This window comes from Triticum aestivum, chromosome 2B, assembly GCF_018294505.1.
Source record: "Triticum aestivum cultivar Chinese Spring chromosome 2B, IWGSC CS RefSeq v2.1, whole genome shotgun sequence".
Taxonomy (NCBI): domain Eukaryota; kingdom Viridiplantae; phylum Streptophyta; class Magnoliopsida; order Poales; family Poaceae; genus Triticum; species Triticum aestivum.
In genome coordinates this window covers 293,307,309-293,328,457 of record NC_057798.1, presented here as the reverse complement: position 1 = coordinate 293,328,457, position 21,149 = coordinate 293,307,309, and positions in this window count along the sequence as shown.

Sequence of the window (21,149 nt, the reverse complement as noted above, 5' to 3'; positions counted from 1 at the left end):
CATGTTCCGTCCAAGCCCTCCCGATGAACACGACGACGCATTCCATTCCGACCCAGCTGGTTGGCTCCCACGTGTTCCATTGCCTCCCGATGAACACGATGCATTACGTTGCCTCCCCATGAACACGACGAATTCCGTTGCCTCCCCATGAACACGACGCATTCCGTTGCCTCCCCATGAACACGACGCATTCCGTTGCCTCCCCATGAACACGACGACGACGCTATTTCTCCATTCCGACCCAACCATGTACACGAGCCATGGTCGTACGTATGCGCGAGTAGGCATTCGAGACCCCGCCCGTATGTACACATACGTGGCCGTATTTTCTTTCTTGCACCCTCGCCGCTGTACGTACGTGTACATGCTACGTGCGCGCCTCTACTACGACACGTGCGCGCCTCTACTATGACACGTGCACGCCTCTACATCGACCAGTATGTACGTACACGTTCGCGACCAGGATGACAACGCTACGTACGCTTCGGCTAGGTGGGTCCCGACTGCCAGGCACTTCCTTGCATGCGAAGATGTAGCTGGTGGGTCCCAGCAGTCAGGGGGAAAATCGTTTTTTTGCCTGGACGCACTTCCTTGCGTGCGAGGTGTAGCTGGTGGGTCCCAACAGTTAGGGGGGCGAATCCTTTTTTTGCCCGGACGCACTTCCTTGTGTGCGAAGATGAAGCTGGTGGGTCCCAGCTGTCAGGGGGAAACGTTTTTTCCGTGAAATACAGTGGTCCATCCGGTGGGTCCCAGCTGTCAGGTGGAGGAATCATTATTTTCCGCATAATAAGGAGGCACCTCCTTGCTGCTGCCGTGGACCCAGCTGTCAGCCTCTCCATGTACAGTCCACGTCCGATGGAAGTCGTTCCTTGACCATGTTGACCAAGCCGCGCCGAGAGCACCACGGTGGTGGACGACGGCGAGGCCTAGGAAGGGGACGACGCGGAGCCGGGAAAGACGCGGCAGTGGAAGCCCGCGCAGAGAGGAGTACGAGGGTTCACTAGTTCGGCTGCGGTGTGAGGCTGCCATCACCGCAGGGCCTAGCCAGTGGTGGGAATAGTAGGGGGTGGTGAGGCCTCCGCGGCAGCATAGCCGACCACGGGAGGCAGGAGCATGCGGCACGACCGGCGCTGCTTTGGGCGGCTGGAGCAAGAAGACCAGAGGTTGAAGAAGCACTACGACTGTTGGATGGACATCATACGGTCACTGGAGCTAGAATCGTTCATATTGACTAAGTTGACAAAGCCCTCCATCCCCGTTAACTTAGTTGGCCCACAAGTCATCCTCCCACTCTGGTGGGTCCCAACTAGCAGGGAGGTATTCATTTTTTTTGTGCGTAATAAGGAGGCACTTCCTTGCGTGCGAAGATATAGCTGGTGGGTCCGACATGTCAGCGGGGGGAACATTTTTTTCACAAAATATAGAGGCCCTTCCGGTGGGTCCCAGATGTCAGGTGGAGGAATCATTATTTTGCACATACAGTCCACGGCCGATGGATATCGTTCGTTGACCACATTGACCAGGCCGCGCCGAGAGCACCATGGAGGTGGACGATGGCAAGGCCTAGGAAGGGAATGACACGGAGCCGGGGAAGACTCGGCAATGGTTGCCCACGCGGTGGGGAGTACGAGGGTTGACTGGTCCGGCTGCCGTCGCAGGAAAATAACAGGAGGTGTGGGTGAGTAGGGGAATGGCCTATCCAGCAATGAAGTAGGGTGGGGCGGTGCGGCCTGTGCGACAGCACAGCTGGCCACGGGGGTCGGGAGCAGGCAGTCCCACCGGAGCTGGTTTGGGCGGCTGGAGCAAGAAGATTAGATATTGAAGAAGCAGCACGGCCGTTGGATTAACATCCAATGGTCACTAGTGCTAGGATCGTTTGTGGACTAAGTTGACAAAGCCAAAGTACACGTCAACCTAGTAGACCCACAAGTCAGCCTCCAAATCTGTCCCAAATAGCATACAGCCCGAAATTTCTAGCTAGATTCAAATTAATTTTAAATCTATATATACCTTAATTTAAATTCAATGAAAATTTACCCGCACAAAAACAGTGAAATTTAAAATATCAAAATCCGAAAGAAAACGATTATTTTGGAACTAATTGCGTGTTTGCTGTATTTTTTCATTTTACAGCCCATTTATTATTACTTATAGCCCATTTCTTATTACTTATAGCCAATTTCTTATTACTTATAGCCCATTTTCTAGGAAAAATGCATCGCTCCTCGTCATGAAAGATTTCCGGCCCAGCAGGGCGTAGAAAAGCAAGTAGGCCTATGTTGGTTATTCTGCAAAAACAAACTAGCTGGCTACCCATTTTTCAGACAGGAAAAAAACAAACTGGGCTGGTGGCACGCCCAATATGCAATACTATCCTAAAGAGACTCGAAGGTCCCACCAAGGATAGAACCGCATATTGATACACTTTTGCACGGTGGACATCATTACATCAACATTACATAATAGATGGGGATACATACAAGAGGCATACAATGCCACAGGAATACAACATCATTATACACAAGAGCATCATCCCACTACAGATGGAACACAAACAGAAACTCAAACGACACCCACCCTGCTAGCCCAGGCTGCCGACCTGGAACCTATCCCCTGATCAAAGAAGAAGCAGAAGAAGAACTCAAAAACAAGCAAACATCGCTCTCGCGTCATGATAATCACATAACCTGTACCTGCAACTATTGTTGTAGTAATCTGTGAGCCACGAGGACTCAGCAATCCCATTACCATGGGTATCAAGACTAGCAAATCTTAATAGGTAAGGAAAGGATAACTGGTGAGGTTGCAGCAGCGACTAAGCATGATATGGTGGCTAACATACGCAAAAGAGAGCGAGAAGAGGGGCAAAGGAACGGTCGTCAACTAGTAATGATCAAGAAGTGATCCTGAGCTCCTACTTACGTCAATCATAACCCAAAACCGTGTTCACTTCCCGGACTCCACCGAAAAGAGACCATCACGGCTACACACACGGTTGATGCATTTTAATTCAGATCTGGTGTCAAGTTATCTACAACCGGACATTAACAAATCCCATCTGCCACATAACCGCGGGCACGGCTCTCAAAAGTTTATACCCTGCAGGGGTGTCCCAACTTATCCCATGATAAGCTCTCGTGATCAACGAAGTATATTCCTTCTCCCAGGAAGACCCGATCAGTCTCGGAATCCCGGTTACAAGACATTTCGACAATGGTAAAACAAGACCAGCAAGACCGCCCGATGCGCCGACATCCCGATAGGAGCTGCACATATCTCGTTCTCAAGGAAACACCGGATGAGCAATCCGTACAACTAAAACCAGACCTCAAGTTTCCCTGAGGGGGCGTTGCAAAGGGCTCTAGTTCGGACCAGCACTTAGAGAAGCACTAGCCCGGGGGGCTAAAATAAAGATGACCCTTGGGTTAATTACTCCCAAGGGAAAAGTAGGTGGTGGTGAGGCAAATGGTAAAACCAAGGTTGGGCCTTGCTCGAGGAGTTTTATTCAAGGCGAACTATCAAGGGGGTCCCATAAATCACCCAACCGCGTTAGGGACGCAAAATCCGGTACCATAATACCGATATGACGAAAACTAGGGCGGAAAGAGTGGAACAAAACACCAGGCATAAGGCCGAGCCTTCCACCCTTTACCAAAATATATAGATGCATTAATCATATAAGAGATAGTGTGATATCCCATCATAATCCTGTCCACCATGGAGCAATCTTCAACTTCATGTGCAACTAACAACGCTATAAGAGGGGTTGAGCAAAGCAGTAACATAGCCAAGCAATGGTTTGCTAGGAAGGGTGACAAGGTTAGAGGTTGACATGGCAATTTGGGAGGCTTGATAGAACAAGGGATAGGTAGCGCAACATAGTGATAGAACGAAGCAACTAGCATAGCAATGATAGTAGTGAGATCCAAGGTGATGGTCATCTTGCCTGAAATCCCGCTAGGAAGAAGAATGAGTCCATGAAGAAGAAGAAGCCATGAAAACGAACCAAGCGTAGACGAACGAATCCTCACGATCGCAACGAAATGGGAACTCTCGAGAAGAAACACACAACATGGTAAACACACAACACATAAACATGACATGATGCACAAACAAGCATGATGCATGACAAAGTTAAATGTTGTTAACATGGCAAGAGGTGAATCACAACAAACTACCTATCTAGGCAATTTAAATGAGGCCGGAAATAACAAACAACAATTCCGGAAAATCCCCATGTGCATATCTTGAATTTGGTACTGTTCTGCCTAAACCATATTTTAGATTTGTTAAACAGAAAAATAAGGTGGACCATGCTAATCTATGCATTTTTTCACCTCATTTACATATAAAGTTTATTAAAATTGGAGCTACAGTTATTTAGTTATGAAATAAAGCATTTTAACATGACATTTGAGCGAATTAATGCAAACAGCAATTTAAACATTTTTAAACATGGATGAAAATGGCATAATGTAAAACTAGATGAAATTATAAGCATTTTACATATATAGTTTGTTTAAATCTAAAGCATGGTTATTTATATATGAGCAATGCAAGATGATGGCATTTCAGTAAATAAGAATGCATTGGAAAATGCTAAAATACATAGACTGGAAAAAAATATGCATGGGCCCGAAGCACTAGAGTGCAGCGGCCCAGAGGTGGAATCGGGCCCAAGTGGTTGTGGGTTTGTGTGCTTGATGTAAAACAGAGAAGCAAGGAAAAAAAGGAAATAGGGAGAACCTGGGATCGAACCCAAACCTCTCGGATTTGTGCGTGGCTGAACAACCAATGGGCTACTGACTTGTTGTACTGAAGAATGACTTGACATATTTTGAAACAGGAGCAGAACTTGATCTGGGTGAAGCAAAAATTGGTGTACAAAGGTTGCGCTCGTGGGGATTTGATCCCTGGTCGCCTGTGTGCCTGCGAGCTGGGCTAACCAGTAGGACCTGGACTGGATTTACGGACAGTTAACGTAAGAGCACTATCTGAACCTATAGCTTGAGCGAACCTGATAAAACAACATAAACAAAGGCCGGCCTTGGTTGTGCTCCTGACAGAGCTCAGCAACGAGCAACAGGTGCTCGCCTGGGTGCCTTGGGGATGCGTGGAGGTGCTCGCATGCTGGTGTGGAAGCGAGGGTGTACGTGGAGTGCATTTGTGGGTGCAGCAAGGGACAGCCATGTGCAAGAGTTCAGACATCACGGCCATGGTGTTGGATGGAACAAAGGCATTGCAAGGAGGGGGCGTGGGGCTTGCTTGAGCTCGCGAGCGTGTGCTCCGGAGGTGCAGCCGCGCGTGTGTGGAGCAAGAGTGCAGTGAGCGAGCGTCTCGGGTGCGAGGGAACTCGAGGTCGAGCAGCAGATCGTCTCGGGCACGCGGCATGGCGATTATCAGGCGAGGCATGTGGGTGATCAAACATCGAGAGGAAGGAACAGAGAGGAAGGGGCGTTACCCAGCTCACCATATGACACGACGAGGTCGATGGATACACGCCGGAGACAACGGTAGGGAGCTCTGAACCTTGTCGAAATTCTGACCGTGAAGGAAGGGGAAGCAGAGGAGGGAGACAACATGGCCGATGGCGTGAAGGCGAGATGGTGTTCGATCCGTGACGTAGAGGAAGTAGTCGACGTCGGGGTGCTCCTGGCCGCCTTGGCTGCGGCTGGGCATGACGGACAGCATGCCAGCGACGAGCACATGCTCCTGCACTCTCTCGGGTCTCTCACGAGGAAGGAGGAAGGCAGGGGAGATGCCCTTGGGTGGCGGCAGAGATGGGGAAAGAGGTGGATCGGGAAACCATAGAGATGCCGCGAGGGCTTTATAGGGGCGCGGGTAGACGGTGGCCTCGACGTCCGTGAGCCTCCTGCTCATGGTGCTGCTGCTGCTGTACTCTGAAGGAAGGAGACGCCATGAGGGAGGGAGCAGGTGGCAGTTCGGCTCGGCTGGGCCGGGGAAAGAAAGGCCCAGTTGGGCTTCACATGGAATTGAGGCCTTCATTCCTTTCTTTTATTCTGCCTAAAATAATTAGACACCTCCAAGATTGAAAAGGCCAGGGGTTTTGGGAAGGAAACTCACAGAGATAAAGATATATATGGAGTCCTGGATTTATGTAGTGTTTGAATAAATTGTTTTGGCCATTTTTAAAGGTATAAAAATAATTCAAGTTTGAATTAAATTCAAACTTGAGCCATTTTTTTAACCCAACCAAAACAACTCCAAAATAAATGATGTTTGTCAGAGAGGTTAAGAATGAGGTGCACTAGCATCAGGAAAGGAGTGAACAATTATGGAGGAGGGGAAAAGGTCACTTGCAAAAACATGAAAGAGAGAAGGAGGAGGTGATGATGCATGGGCATGGTTTGAGAGATAGATGGCAAGGAGTGATGCACACACCCATCACAACAAGATGACTAGCACAATGAATATGATGAGCATGCGGAATGCAATATGACAAGAAGCACAATGAAACAATTATGACCATGATGCAACAACATAGGATGGCAAAATACAATATGACAATGATGGGCATGGCATGCAACAAACAAGGATGGCATAATGCAATACAATAAAAAATGAACATGTTGCAAGAAGCAAAATAAGACAAGGCACTCAACATGGAGGAATGAAATATGAAAAATAATTATGATAATGCAACAAACAAAATAAACACACGACAACAACGAAAAAATAAATGGAAGGCAACTCGAGCATCGGTCTCGGGGCGTTACAACTCTCCTCCACTAACAGATGATCTTGTCCCGAGATCTTAGGAACAAGACGGAAGAGAAAGAGGAAGAGGTGAAATAAGAACGCAAGAGGGAAGATGAACAAAGTCGGAGAGCACTCGGGGAGAAAAGAGGAACGATGAATATGACAAGAATCAAAAGCTCAAGAAACAAGATAGACTCTGAAACCACTCTCCTTAGAATAAGATAGAAAAAGACCATAAGAATGAAAGGGTCTGGGCAGCCCTTCGGTTGAAAATGGAAGGAATGGAGACATGAACTTCACAAGATGGGATGGCACTTGATGAGATGAACAACACAATGCCTCCGGAAGAATTGAAAGAATGGAATGAAAAGAACTTAGAAGGAAGGATTGAACGGAGTTGTTGAGAAAATCAACAACAAAAGAATAAGCTTGTTGTGGACTTATCCAAACAACTCAAAACTTGAGGTGAACTTATACCACAACCAAATGTCTGAATAGCTGAGAAGAAAGAAGAAATGCAAAACTCCACTTTAGAAGAAAAGGAAGAATTATTTGCACTTCGAGACGTGAGAAGGAAAGATACTTGAACTCCTCCAACAAGAATCTTGATGAACTCTTGAAGAATGAATTAAGTCATGAAGAACCACCCAGGAAGAACTCTGGTGACAAAAGGATGATGAGATAAAATGAAAGATGAAAGAATAAGATGAGCCTTCTGATGATTTAGGTGGAGGTTCTGACGAAATGGCCGAGGAAATTTGAACTCCGTAAAAGAAAAGACGAACAACTTAGATCCGGGAAAAACACTCATCACGAACAATCTCCAAAGAAAAGAATTAATCAACTTGACCACGATGAAATGAGAATAAGAATTATGTTATGCTTATCCTCCACCAATTAAACTGATGAGAAACAAAGGATTGCATACAACTTATTGGCGTTGGAAAGGATTACCGAGAGATATAGCGCAAAATTGGGAAGGTCTTCATGAGCCACCGGTAGGATTGGAAAGAATGAATGAATTAATATGATAAACAAAGAAAAAGAATCTTGAACGAACCACCGTAAGAATTCGAAAATGACTGCTGAAAGGGAATGAATCACCGGGAAGAATTAGAAGAACCAATATGCTAGAGGGGATTTAGATGAAAAAGAACAAAGAGATCATGAGCTGATTAAAGAACACTTCAACGAAGCACCGGGATAATTGGATAATGGTAGCTGAAATGTGAGGATGAAGAGTTCTTCTGGAACGATGGCCTCCGGTGAAAAGAAACGGGAAAACAACTTCTGACATACTCCGGATGGGTAAGAAAAGGAATATATGACAAATGGAATAATTCAAGAGGATAACCTAAAGCTAGAAGCATGAAACTTTGAGAGAACAGACAAGATTTAGAGGAAAACTCTTCTTCGGTCTTCAAATGACGACGAGAAACACCACCAAAATTTGTTAAGGCACTCCGGGAGAACGAAAAAGCAAAGAGGTTGAGGCAACAATGAAAATGATTTGAAATTGATCTTGGAAAACATCTGACTCATGAAATCCATTCTTACATCACATTTGAAAAGAATTTGATAATAACTCCGGGAAATTAGAAGAATCAGGTAAGATCCTGGGAAAAGACCTGTGGGTTAGGGCCCACTAAAAGAAAAACACCGTTGGAAAGGATTGTTGAAGAGATAGATGATGCACTAGAACAATTGAAATATTTAAATGAGGTGATAACCTTGAATTAATTCGAATACAGTCGAATCTCCTGAGATGTCTTGCACACTCCAGAAGGATAAACTGGTGAGAGGCGAACGAGCAAGGAAAACACTTGAGCCGAGGGAAAGAATATAATCACTACCAAAAAATGGAATTGAATCCACCAGAGAAGATAAAGAGATGAAGAATGTCCACCGAGACGAGAATTCACCGGTTGAAATGATTGAGGGAAGACTGAAGAGACTCCATAGGAATGAAATTGATGCTCGAAACAGACTCAGACTCCGGAAAGAAGAGGGTGGGAGGGTGGGAAAACAAAAGCAACTTGCAAGGGGAAAAACCGATGAATAACTTGAAGAGTAAACACTGGTTGAAAGAATGCAAAAACGTTGCACGAGTAGGAAGGATACTCGATTACGGACTCCGGTTCCGAGAAGAAGAAGGGTGGGCGGGTGGGAAAAGAAAACAACTGAGGATTGAACTTGGCAAAGATGAAGATGCTCGAGTCAACTTGACGAGAAATGCAACGGATAAAAGAGCTGAGAACCAACAATCGGAAAACCAACTGCGTGATCCTAAAGAAAGTTTGAAAGGGAAGAGGAGTAATTCAAAAACACCTACGTCAGGATTCCTCACCAGAGCGACGAAGAGGCTAAGGAGTAAAAGAATTCCTACTCTCCGATATAACTACACTCCCAAAACAGTTTTCTTCTAGACTCGACAATGGACAAACTACACGATCAAACAAGGGGGCTCCTAAGGTCGGTCGAGGCTCTGATACCAACTTGTCACACCCAATATGCGATACTATCCTAAAGAGACTCGAACGTCCCACCAAGGATAGAACCGCATATTGATATGCTTTTGCAAGCTGGATATCATTACATGAACATTAAATAATAGATGGGGATACATACAAGAGGCATACAATGCCAAACGAATACAACATCATCATACATAAGAGCATCATCCCACTACGGATGAAACACAAACAGAAACTCAAACGACATCCACCCTGCTAGCCCAGGCTGCCGACCTGGAACCTATCCCCTGATCGAACAAGAAGCAGAAGAAGAACTCCAAAACAAGCAAACATCGCTGTCGCGTCATGATCATCACATAACTTGTACCTGCAACTGTTGTTGTAGTAATCTGTGAGCCACGAGGACTCAGCAATCCCATTACCATGGGTATCAAGACTAGCAAAGCTTAATGGGTAAGGAAAGGATAAGTGGTGAGGTTGCAGCAGCGACTAAGCATGATATGGTGGCTAACATACACAAAAGAGAACGAGGAGAGGGGCAAAGGAACGGTCGTCAACTAGTAATGATCAAGAAGTGATCCTGAGCTCCTACTTACGTCAATCATAACCCAAATCCGTGTTCACTTCCCGAACTCCGCCAAAAAGAGACCATCACGGCTACACACACGGTTGATGCGTTTTAATTCAGATCTGGTGTCAAGTTATCTACAACCGGACATTAACAAATTCCCATCTGCCACATAACCGCAGGCACGGCTCTCGAAAGTTTATACCCTGTGTGGGTGTCCCAACTTAGCCCATGATAAGCTCTCGAGATCAACGAAGGATATTCCTTCTCCCAGGAAGACCCGATTAGTCTCGGAATCCCAGTTACAAGACATTTCGACAATGGTAAAACAAGACCAGCAAGACCGCCCGATGCACTGACATCCCGATAGGAGCTGCACATATCTCGTTCTCAGGGCAACACCGGATGAGCAATCCGTACAACTAAAACCAGACCTCAAGTTTCCCTGAGGGGGCGCTGCAAAGGGCTCTAGTTCGGACCAGCACTTTGAGAAGCACTGGCCCGGGGGGGGGGCTAAAATAAAGATGACCCTTGGGTTAATTACTCCCAAGGGAAAAGTAGGTGGTGGCGAGGCAAATGGTAAAACCAAGGTTGGGCCTTGCTGGAGGAGTTTTATTCAAGGCGAACTGTCAAGGGGGTCCCATAAATGACCCAACCGCGTTAGGGACGCAAAATCCGGGAACATAATACCGATATGACGGAAACTAGGGCGGCAACAGTGGAACAAAACACCAGGCATAAGGCCGAGCCTTCCACCCTTTACCGAAATATATAGATGCATTAATCATATAAGAGATATTGTGATATCCCAACATAATCCTGTCCACCATGGAGCAATCTTCAACTTCATGTGCAACTAACAACGCTATAAGAGGGGCTGAGCAAAGCAGTAACATAGCCAAGCGATGGTTTGCTAGGAAGGGTGACAAGGTTAGAGGCTGAAATGGCAATTTGGGAGGCTTGATAGAACAAGGGATAGGTAGCGCAGCGTAGCAATAGAACGAAGCAACTAGCATAGCAAAGATAGTAGTGAGATCCAAGGTGATGGTCATCTTGCCTGAAATCCCGCTAGGAAGAAGGACGAGTCCCTGAAGAATAAGAAGCCACGAAGACGAACCAAGCGTAGACGAACGAATCCTCACGATCACAATGAAATGGGACCTATCGAGAAGAAACACACAACATGGTAAACACACAACACATAAACATGACATGATGCACAAACAAGCATGATGCATGACAAAGTTAAATGTTGTTAACATGGCAAGAGGTGAATCACAACAAACTACCTATCCAGGCAATTTAAATGAGGCCGGAAATAACAAACAACAATTCTGGAAAATCCCCATGTGCATATCTTGAATTTGGTACTGTTCTGCCTAAACCATATTTTAGATTTGTTAAACAGAAAAATAAGGTGCACCATGTTAATCTATGCATTTTTCCACCCCATTTACATATAAAGTTTATTAAAATTGGAGCTACGGTTATTTAGTTATGAAATAAAGCATTTTAACATGGCATTTGAGCGAATTAATGCAAACAACAATTTAAACATTTTTAAACATGGATGAAAATGGCATAATGTAAAACTAGATGAAATTATAAGCATTTTACATATATAGTTGGTTTAAATCCAAAGCATGGTTATTTATATATGAGCAATGCAAGATGATGGCATTTTAGTAAATAAGAATGCATTGGAAAATGCTAAAATACACAGACTGGAAAAAACTATGCACGGGCCCGGAGCACTAGAGTGCATCGGCCCAGAGGTGGAATCGGGCCCAAGTGGCTGTGGGTGTGTGTGCTTGATGTAAAACAGAGAAGCAAGGGGAAAAAAGGAAATAGGGAGAACCTGGGATCGAACCCAAACCTCTCGGATTTGTGCGTGGCTGAACAACCAACGGGCTACTGACTTGCTGTACTGAAGAATGACTTGACATAGTTTCAAACAGGAGCAAAAGTTGATCTGGGTGAAGCAAAAATTGGTGTACAAAGGTTGTGCGCGTGGGGATTTGATCCCTGGTCGCCTGTGTGCCCGCGAGCTAGGCTAACTAGTAGGACCTAGACTGGATTTACGAACAGTTAACGAAAGAACCTATGGCTTGAGCGAACCTGACAAAACAACATAAACAAAGGCCGGCCTTGGCTGTGCTCGCGACGGAGCTCAACAACGAGCAGCAGGTTCTCGCCTGGGTGCCTTGGGGCCGCACAGCGGTGGTCGCATGCGGGTGTGGAAGCGAGGGTGTACGTGTACTGCATTTGTGGGTGCAGCAAGGGGCAGCCATGTGCAAGAGTTCAGACATCACGGCCCTGGTGTTGGCTGGAACAGAGGCATTGCAAGGAGGGGGCGTGGGGCTTGCTTGAGCTTGCGAGCGTGTGCTCAGGAGGTGCAGCCACGCGTGTGTGGAGCAAGCGTGCAGTGAGCGAGCATCTCGGGTGCGAGGGAACTCGAGGTCGAGCAACAGCTCGTCTAGGGCGCGCGGCATGGCGATGATCAGGCGAGGCATGCGAGTGATCAAACATCGAGAGGAAGTAAGGGAGAGGAAGGGGCGTTACCCAGCTCACCATATGACACGACGAGGTTGACGGATACACGCCGGAGACGACAGGAGGGAGCTCTGAACCTTGTCGAAATTCTGACCATGAAGGAAGGGGAAGCAGAGGAGGGAGACGACATGGCCGATGGCGTGAAGGCGAGATGGTGTTCGATCCGTGACGTAGAGGAAGTAGTCGATGTCGGGGTGCTCCTGGCCGCCTTGGCTGCGGCTGGGCTTGACGGAGAGCACACCGGCGACAAGGACATGCTCCTGCACTCTCTCGGGTCTCTCGCGAGGAAGGAGGAAGGCAGGGGAGATGCCCTTGGGTGGCGGCGGAGGTGAGGAAAGAGGGGGATCGGGAAACCCTAGGGATGCCGCAAGGGCTATATAGGGGCGCGGGCAGATGCTGGCCTCGACGTCCGTGAGCCTCCTGCTCACGACGCTTCTGCTGCTGTGAAGGAGACGCCGTGAGGGAGGGAGCAGGTGGCTGTTCGGCTCGGCTGGGCCGGGGAAAGAAAGGCCCAGGTGGGCTTTGGATGGAATTGAGGCCTTCCTTCCTTTCTTTTATTCTGCCTCAAATAATTAGACACCTCCAAGATTGAAAAGGCCAGGGGTTTTGGGAAGGAAACTCACAGAGATAAAGATATATATGGAGTCTTGGATTTATGCAGTATTTGAATAAATTGTTTTGGCCATTTTTAAAGGTATAAAAATAATTCAAGTTTGAATAAAATTCAAACTTGAGCCATTTTTTAACCCAGCCAAAACAACTCCAAAATAGATGACGTTTGTCAGAGAGGTTAAGGATGAGGTGCACTAGCATCAGGGAAAGAGTGAACAATTATGGAGGAGGGGAAAAGGTCACTTGCAAAAACATGAAAGAGAGAAGGAGGAGGTGATGATGCATGGGCATGGTTTGAGAGATAGATGGCAAGGAGTGATGCACACACCCATCACAACAAGATAACTAGCGCAATGAACATGATGAGCATGGGGAATGCAATATGACAAGAAGCACAATGCAACAATTATGACCATGATGCAACAACATACGATGGCAAAATACAATATGACAATGATGGGCATGGCGTGCAACAAACAAGGATGGCATAATGCAGTACAATAAAAAATGAACATGCTGCAAGAAGCAAAATAAGACAAGGCACTCAACATGGAGGAATGAAATATGCAAAATAATTATGATAATGCAACAAACAAAATAAACACACAATAACAACGAAAAAATAAATGGAAGGCAACTCGATCATCGGTCTCGGGGCGTTACAGCTGGTCATGTGCTAAACATATGAAATAAAATCCTGGGCTAGACGGGCCACGGGTCCCGCACAACCCAGTTGATACCCTTCTCCATCCCGAAAAAACAAAATTATTGCGCGCGCTGCTAGGTCCATACTATCATCCTCACCATGTGCAGTCATCTCCTTATTCCTCTCGGTTGTTGACCATGTTGACAACACCGGAGGGCGGCACCGGGGCGAGCGAACAAAGGCGGAGGACGATGGTGAGGCCTCGGACAGGAACGAGCAGGAGCCGGGGAAGATCACAGCCAGCCGTAGGAGGCGGGAGCAGGCGGTCCCGCCGGCGCAGGTTTGTCTTTGGCGGCTCGAGGAAGAAGAGACTAAATAAATGTGACAGACGTTGAATGTCAATCCAACAGTCAAGGTTGGCACAATCATTTTTTGACTAAGCGGACACCAAGTAGCATACTTTTTTATATATAGGAAGAAAACTGCGAGGAAAATGCGTTCGTCTGCCATCCTCCTCACAGGGAACGTTCGCCACATAAGTTACTAGCACCCTTGGTTTTCAACCGAGAGGTCTTGGGTTCGAGTTCGAGGAACTCTCAATTTTGTCCTCCTTCCTTCCTCACAAAAAAGGGAAAGAAAATCAAAGACTTGGGAAGGCGTACAGAACAAGCTAGTGTACCAGTAAAGAGACGTTGCTGAGTTTTAGAAAAAAGAAAGACGTGCTCCTGTAGCTGGTTCGAATCCAAACCTAGACTATGACAATATATGGTGCTATGCTACTCTGCAAGTAATGAAACTGACATATCCAATGTTCGCTTCTCCTCTTCTCTACTTACTCTGCCTAGCATCAGAAGCTCTGGCCGCAGCAACCATGTGCGCTGACTGTTCGTCCACCTGCTCTTCAGCAGGAAACAACCGGATATGCATCAAGTCGCCACCCGTACCATCGCCTGTGGGTCTCTTCACACCCCCGCCGGCACGCGCACCGCAGCCGATTGCTCATCGCAACCAACTGCCGTTGGTATGGTGCCACTGCTGCAAATCACGCAGAGTCATCCGTTGTGTCTCAACCACAATCCGCAACCCTGGCCGAGTCTTCTACAAATGCCTGAATCATGGGGTAATAATATGTTTAAGTGTTGTTCTATTGCTTTCAGTTGCTGATTTTTTAATAGTTTGGTTGATGATCTTCCAATTTGATTTGTGCACAAAAGGGAAGATTCGTGTGATTTGTATTTCTTGGAAGTTGCTGATGTGGGGGAATGCAACTACGCTGATTATTTGGTTAGCCGAGGAATCCCAATACCAGCAGGTTGGGGTGTTGGACAAGTAACTGAAGGAACGACAGAAGAGGAAGATGCAGAGCAGAAGGTTAAACATGCAGTTCCTCTGATCATGGTGAAGCAACAGCTGCTGAACGGCCTTGATAGCAATGAGGAGATGAAAGAGCTTGTGAAGATAATGGGAAAAATCGATGTGCTCTGTAGGATGATTGTCTCTTTATTTGAAGTGTATGTAGCACTCGTGATGTATTCAGTGGCTACGACATGAGCACTTTGCTGAAACTAGTAATGAATGAAACCTGTGTAGCAGGCTAGGCGTAGTGTTGTGAACATCTAATGATTTCTATTAACGGAAATTTGGGGGTATCCCCTTTTGTTCATATAAATAAATAAATAGCAGAGGCCCTGTTGGGTCAGCTTTGTTCTCATTCGAAGACGTCGAGCAAATTGCAGTTCAACAGCAAACTATGTCATCAAATTCAAGTTTCACAGCCAAATATGAGTACAACTAAACAACAATGTCATCATGTTTTAGTTGTCATACAATCACCAAACACAAATCAGCATACATAACAAGTGATGTTCTCAAAGCAAAATACTAAACAAGATGTTCATAAGGTTTCAGTTGTCATAGCAAACACAATTTCAAATAGTAGATGAAAAAACGTCTTCTGACAGGGAAATACAACAAAAGCAATGTAATCATCATCTGCAGCAGCAGCGTCAACATCTTCGCCATGTGTATCAGTCTGAATCGTAATTCCCCATGGTGTCATCTTCTTCTTCGTCCTCAACGTCCTCGAACGTTGGCTTCTTCTTGATCAACTCTTGTATGTCCACAACACGACAGGCAATCTTTTCGCCGGCGTCATTGACGTGATGGTTCTCAATGATATTAGGAACATCTGTGTTATCTTGTACATCAGGAGCAGTGTAAGCATCATCTTGTTGTGCAACTTCATTAAACGAATTCCTCTACTCAAACCTTCGCAATACTCTCCAGTCATCGCTACGTGCAAATGTGTCTTCCAAGAAAAATATCTGTGTTGCTTGATTTGCCAAAATAAAAGGCTCGTTGGTCTGGTACGCCGCCTTGACATTGATGGATTTGAAATAATCATCAGCTCTGGGTTTTGCGATCCTGGAAAACAGGTTATACCAACAATAGCACAACAGAACCACACACCGATGATCCTCTAAACTGGAGATATACTACAACTGAACAATGTCTGTTATGTTAGCATACATTTCAGTTGTCTCTTTGTCATACATATCCATGCTCATGATGGCACTATTTTGTGTCTTCCTGCCTTTGTCTCGTTCAAGGGTGTTGTAGCGCACATCTCCAACAACGAAAGTTTCATAATGTCTTACACGAGTATCAGGACCCATTGCTAGTGAGTAAAGGGCATCATCAACTGCCTGCCCATCCTCCCGCATCTTCTTAACCTATGGTTAGAAAATAGACAAGCTGATCATCTTATGTACTCAATATATTAAAAAACTGACAGTGCACTTCAAAAGCTTACATGGTTCTTGAACCATTTCGCAAATCCTGCCATAACCAGTTTGCCAATGTTTCTTGGATTTTGCGGCAGTAACTCCTCTTTGTAGATGCTGCACAACATAGTGATCGCGTCAAACATCTAAATATATAAGAATGTGCTGCAAGTTTAGTAGATTACGATGTATAAGCTATAGTACTGCATTTACTTGATACTCCCTCCATTCCTAGATATAGGGTGTATAGTTTTTGGCACGGAAATTAAAGAACACACGTGGAGGGAAAATTTCACAAGTTTTGAGTGAGATTACACATGACTAATTGACATGAGAAAATAGAGGAGCTTACATGATATAAGGAAATGTAATCAAATCCCTAAAAAAATTATCCAAACGAGTGGTGCAACGCAATACACCTTATATTTCGAACTTTTTCTCAAAAATCTATACACATTATATCAAGGAACGGAGGGAGTATAAGGTAGTATCTCAGGACAGTTATTCAACACATACCAAACCATTTTGTCCAAATCTTTAGGTTTGTCCTCTTGTCGACTCTTCCCTGTAACTCGAACAGAATAATCGAAAATATTGAGCCCAGGATTGTCTTCATCCACCTCTTTGCTAAGCTGATCAGCTGTTTCAATGTATTTTGAGCAGAATGTCAACGCTTCTGTAGCAATGTAGGCCTCTGCAATGGAACCCTCGGGTCTAGCTCTGTTCCTAACATAGCCCTTGAAAGTGCCTAGCCGCCTTTCAATAGGGTACATCCAACCATACTGTACTGGACCTCTAAGTAGTGCCTCATCAGGTAGATGAACATCCAAATGCATCATCACATCAAAGAAGGCTGGAGGATATCTTCTCAAGGTCACATAGGATAGTTAGTATCTTGTCTCTAAGACGCTCCAAAGCATCTATCCTGATATTTCTACTGTAGAGTTCCCTGAAGAATTGTCGCAACTCTGCAACTGCTCTGTATAACTCAGGGCGGCCCAATCCTCTAAGGATAACAGGTAAAACCCTTTGAAGTAGGACGTGGCAGTCATGAGTTTTCAACCCTTGTACCTTGTTTCCATCTGCACTGACTCTCTTTTTAGGGTTGGAAGCAAATCCATGTGGGAATCTCACACATGACAGGACCTCGCAGAATTCTTTTCTTTTTACCTTGTCCAAGACGTACACAGCTGGTGCCATATCCCGTGGTTTACCTTCATCTTGCACCTGCAAATCCTTTCTGATACCCAGGTGTGTCAAATCAATCCTAGATTTTAAGGCATCTTTCGTCTTGCCTTCAATGTTAAGAAGTGTGCCGATAATGCTGTCACATATATTTTTCTCGATGTGCATCACATCAAGATTATGCCGCAGATCCAAATCTTTCCAATACTCCAAGTCCAACAAAGTGGACCTGCAGGTAAACAATAATCTCTCTTCTACCGTGCCACGCTTCCTTTTCCCGCTACCATTACTAGGATGGTTTCCTGGTGTAATATGCCTGACCTTCTCTAATTCCACTTGGAACTCATTGGTGGTTAGCCTCTTTGGCGCATCACAGTTTTCATGCTTTGCATTGAACACAGGTCTTCGGTATTTTCTAGGATGTGGCTTCTCCTTGGCAAGGAAACGGCGGTGTCCAATGTAACAGATCTTGCTAAGTATTGCGTATGACAGCGAATTCCTGTCACAGCGAACACATGCATTGTAACCATGTGTCGTTCGCCCTGACATGGTGCCCAAAGCCGGATAATCATGGACGCACCAAATTACAACAGCACGCAGAAAGAAATCAATTGGTGGGCTGCTATATAGGCCTCGAGTGAGAACACCCTTCCATAGCTGTTGAAGTTCCTCCACAAGAGGCTCCATGAACAAATCAAAATCCTTTCCATGACTTTTTGAACCTGGGATGAGCAAGGCCATCATGTAGTTTGATTCTTTGGTGCAGACATTTGGAGGCATGTTGTAAGGGATAACAAGCACTGGCCACATGCTATATGTGGCGCTCTGGTGGCCAAATGGGTTAAATCCATCTGAAGCTAAGCCAAGTCTAATGTTTCTCGGGTCAGGAGCAAACTCTTTGTGTTTATCATTGAAGCTTTTCCACTCACTACCATGAGATGGATGGCTCATTACATTCTGATCTCTGTACTCCTGGTTCCTAGAATGCCACAGTACATCCTCTCTTGTTTCAGCATCATGAAACAACCTGTGCAATCTTGGTGTAATTGGAAAATGTCTCAGAACATTATGAGGAATCCTCTTCACAGCATCGCCATCTTTCCATTTTGATGATTTGCATTTCGAGCATTCACTTAAGTTGGCATAATCCTTCCAGAACAGAACACAATTATTCTTACAAACATGGATCATATCATATCCAATTCCTACTACACGAAGAAAATTCTTAATTTTACTGTAGGTGTGTGGCAGCTCAGACGCATCTGGGAAAGATTTGCGGAAAACAGCCAACATCGCATCGAATGATTTGTTGGTCATCCGCTCAGATGTCTTCACCTGAAGAAAGGTGACCATAGCTGAGAATACTGACAGCTTATTTCCTTGGGTGACAGCAATGTTGCATTGTTCCAACATGCGGGCCCACCGTGTTTCTTCTGCAGGTGAAAGTTCACGAAATGCATGAGCATTTTGTAGCATTGTTTCAATGTTGGTAAAACTCACTGGCTCCGCCACCACCACCTCCTCCTCCTCTTCCACCTGAGCATCAGGAAAATCAAGATGGTGATCTGCTGCTTCCACGTAGTCAATAACATTGACGTTCACAGCTTCACCATGATGAACCCACCTAGTATATGTGACCGACATCCCATACAAGTGTAGATGATTTTGCACAATTGACTGGGGTCTTGTAACTGAATTCATACAACTGCTACACGGGCAGAGCACATCTGATTTCAGACCACCGTACTCAGCTCTGATAAAGTTCATGAAGTTTTCAACCCCCTCGACATATGCAGCGGAGAATCTTCGAGCAGAAGTTATCCAAGTCATGTCCATCTGCTAGACATACAAATTAGTTCTTCTACTAGATATTACAGGAAAAACATATATGCTTTTTTATGAAGTCCAGAAAAAATACATAGGTCGATGTCTAAAGCTATGGCAAAATATTTGGACGAGCAGATCTAAATAACAAAATATATGTAAAGCTAATTCAGCAAACAGATTTGAGTGCTAAATTATGGCATGCTGTTTCAGCAGTCAATGAGGCCGAGCACACAGCTATCGAACTATCGAAGGCCATCGCAGCAACAAAGATCGAGTATAAAACAGCATAGAGCTATTTCACCTAAAAGATTGGCTACTAGACCATGGCAATCTACGTCACAATAAATATATGGCAGGATATTTTAGCAACTAATCGGCCTTGGCATGCCATCTCAGCTACGCAGATTGAGTGCAGAACAGGGCAAGGAAGCTTCTTAAGTAGAGTATATTGACAGTAAACTACTTCGGCAAACAGTGAGATTAACAGAGTCTATCAGCTAACATTCAGCGCTACACCGACATGAACGGGACCTCAGTCTAGAATGCGCGTACCGTGGGAGAAGCTGACCACCGTGCGTTTCCACACGAACGTCGCCAGCGGTGGCGCTAACCACCATGCGCCTTCACAAGAACGTAGCCAGAGGTGGCGGCGTGGCTAGAGGTCGGCAGTCTCTGAGAGCGTACTGTGGGAGCGAGAGAATCGCCGTGCGTCCCCTCGATGAACTGCGGCACCGACGTATCGGCGCGGCTGGGAGGGTGACTTTGGCGGGGCGAATGGAGTGGAGGGGGACAGGTGGGGGGTGAGGGGGGTTTGGGGAATATTATTGGCTAGTTGGCCGAAGGGCGGTTGAATCAGATTTGGGGGGAATTTGTGTGTGTGTGGGGGGGGAGGTTTTCGTGTGAGGGCATGGGGAGTTTGTCGCATGGTCAGTGAAGAGGCAAGCCGAAGCGAGTTCCGTTTGCGTGAGCCGTGTGCAGGACCGAACGTGTGTGGGGTGCAATGCGACTGCGACAGGAGTGCTGTGAGTGTACCGCCTTTTTCCTTTTAAACTAGGTGCTTCGCCCCCTCAAAAAAATATATTTTTTGCTTCGCGCGATCCATCAATACTACTACTAGTGATCCGGTAATCCTGACTGAAACGGCGCGGTCGGGTCTTTTCCCGCTCAATATGCTGGGAGGTTGGCTTAGTTGGGATTTTTAGGACGAGTAATGCTACACCTACGTAATCCCAGTTACATAATTAACGTAATGTGAAACGTGTGAGCTGTTGATTGTAGATTGGGGGGAGGGAGGGGCCCACCACCATGAAAATCAGGGGAGGAGAGAGAGTGGCAATTTATGTTAACCCTTTCATAGGTTCCCGTAGATGTAGAAAGATGTGAAATGCGTGAATGTGTAGTGGACGTACTATTGGGAGCAATGCTACATCCATGTAATGGTTTATGTAAAGTTATGAACTGATGTGATGTGGGACTATTTGATTGGATTAAAGGATACGATTAGGCCCACCCACCTGAAATTCAGGGGGGCATATATAGATTAGATGGAAAGTATACATAGCAGCTACGTAGCCCTTTGTAAGACTAGGATTAGGCTACTATTGGAGTGCCTAAGATAATTTGTGTATGTATAGACCCTATGTGTTTATTTTACTTCGCATGTTAGATTTGTCTCGGTTCAATAAAAAGCAGAGTTGGTGATGATGGTGTGCCTGTCGATATAGGCCGTCCGATCTATATCTAACGGATAGGAAGGAAACTATGACAATTTACCCGCACTC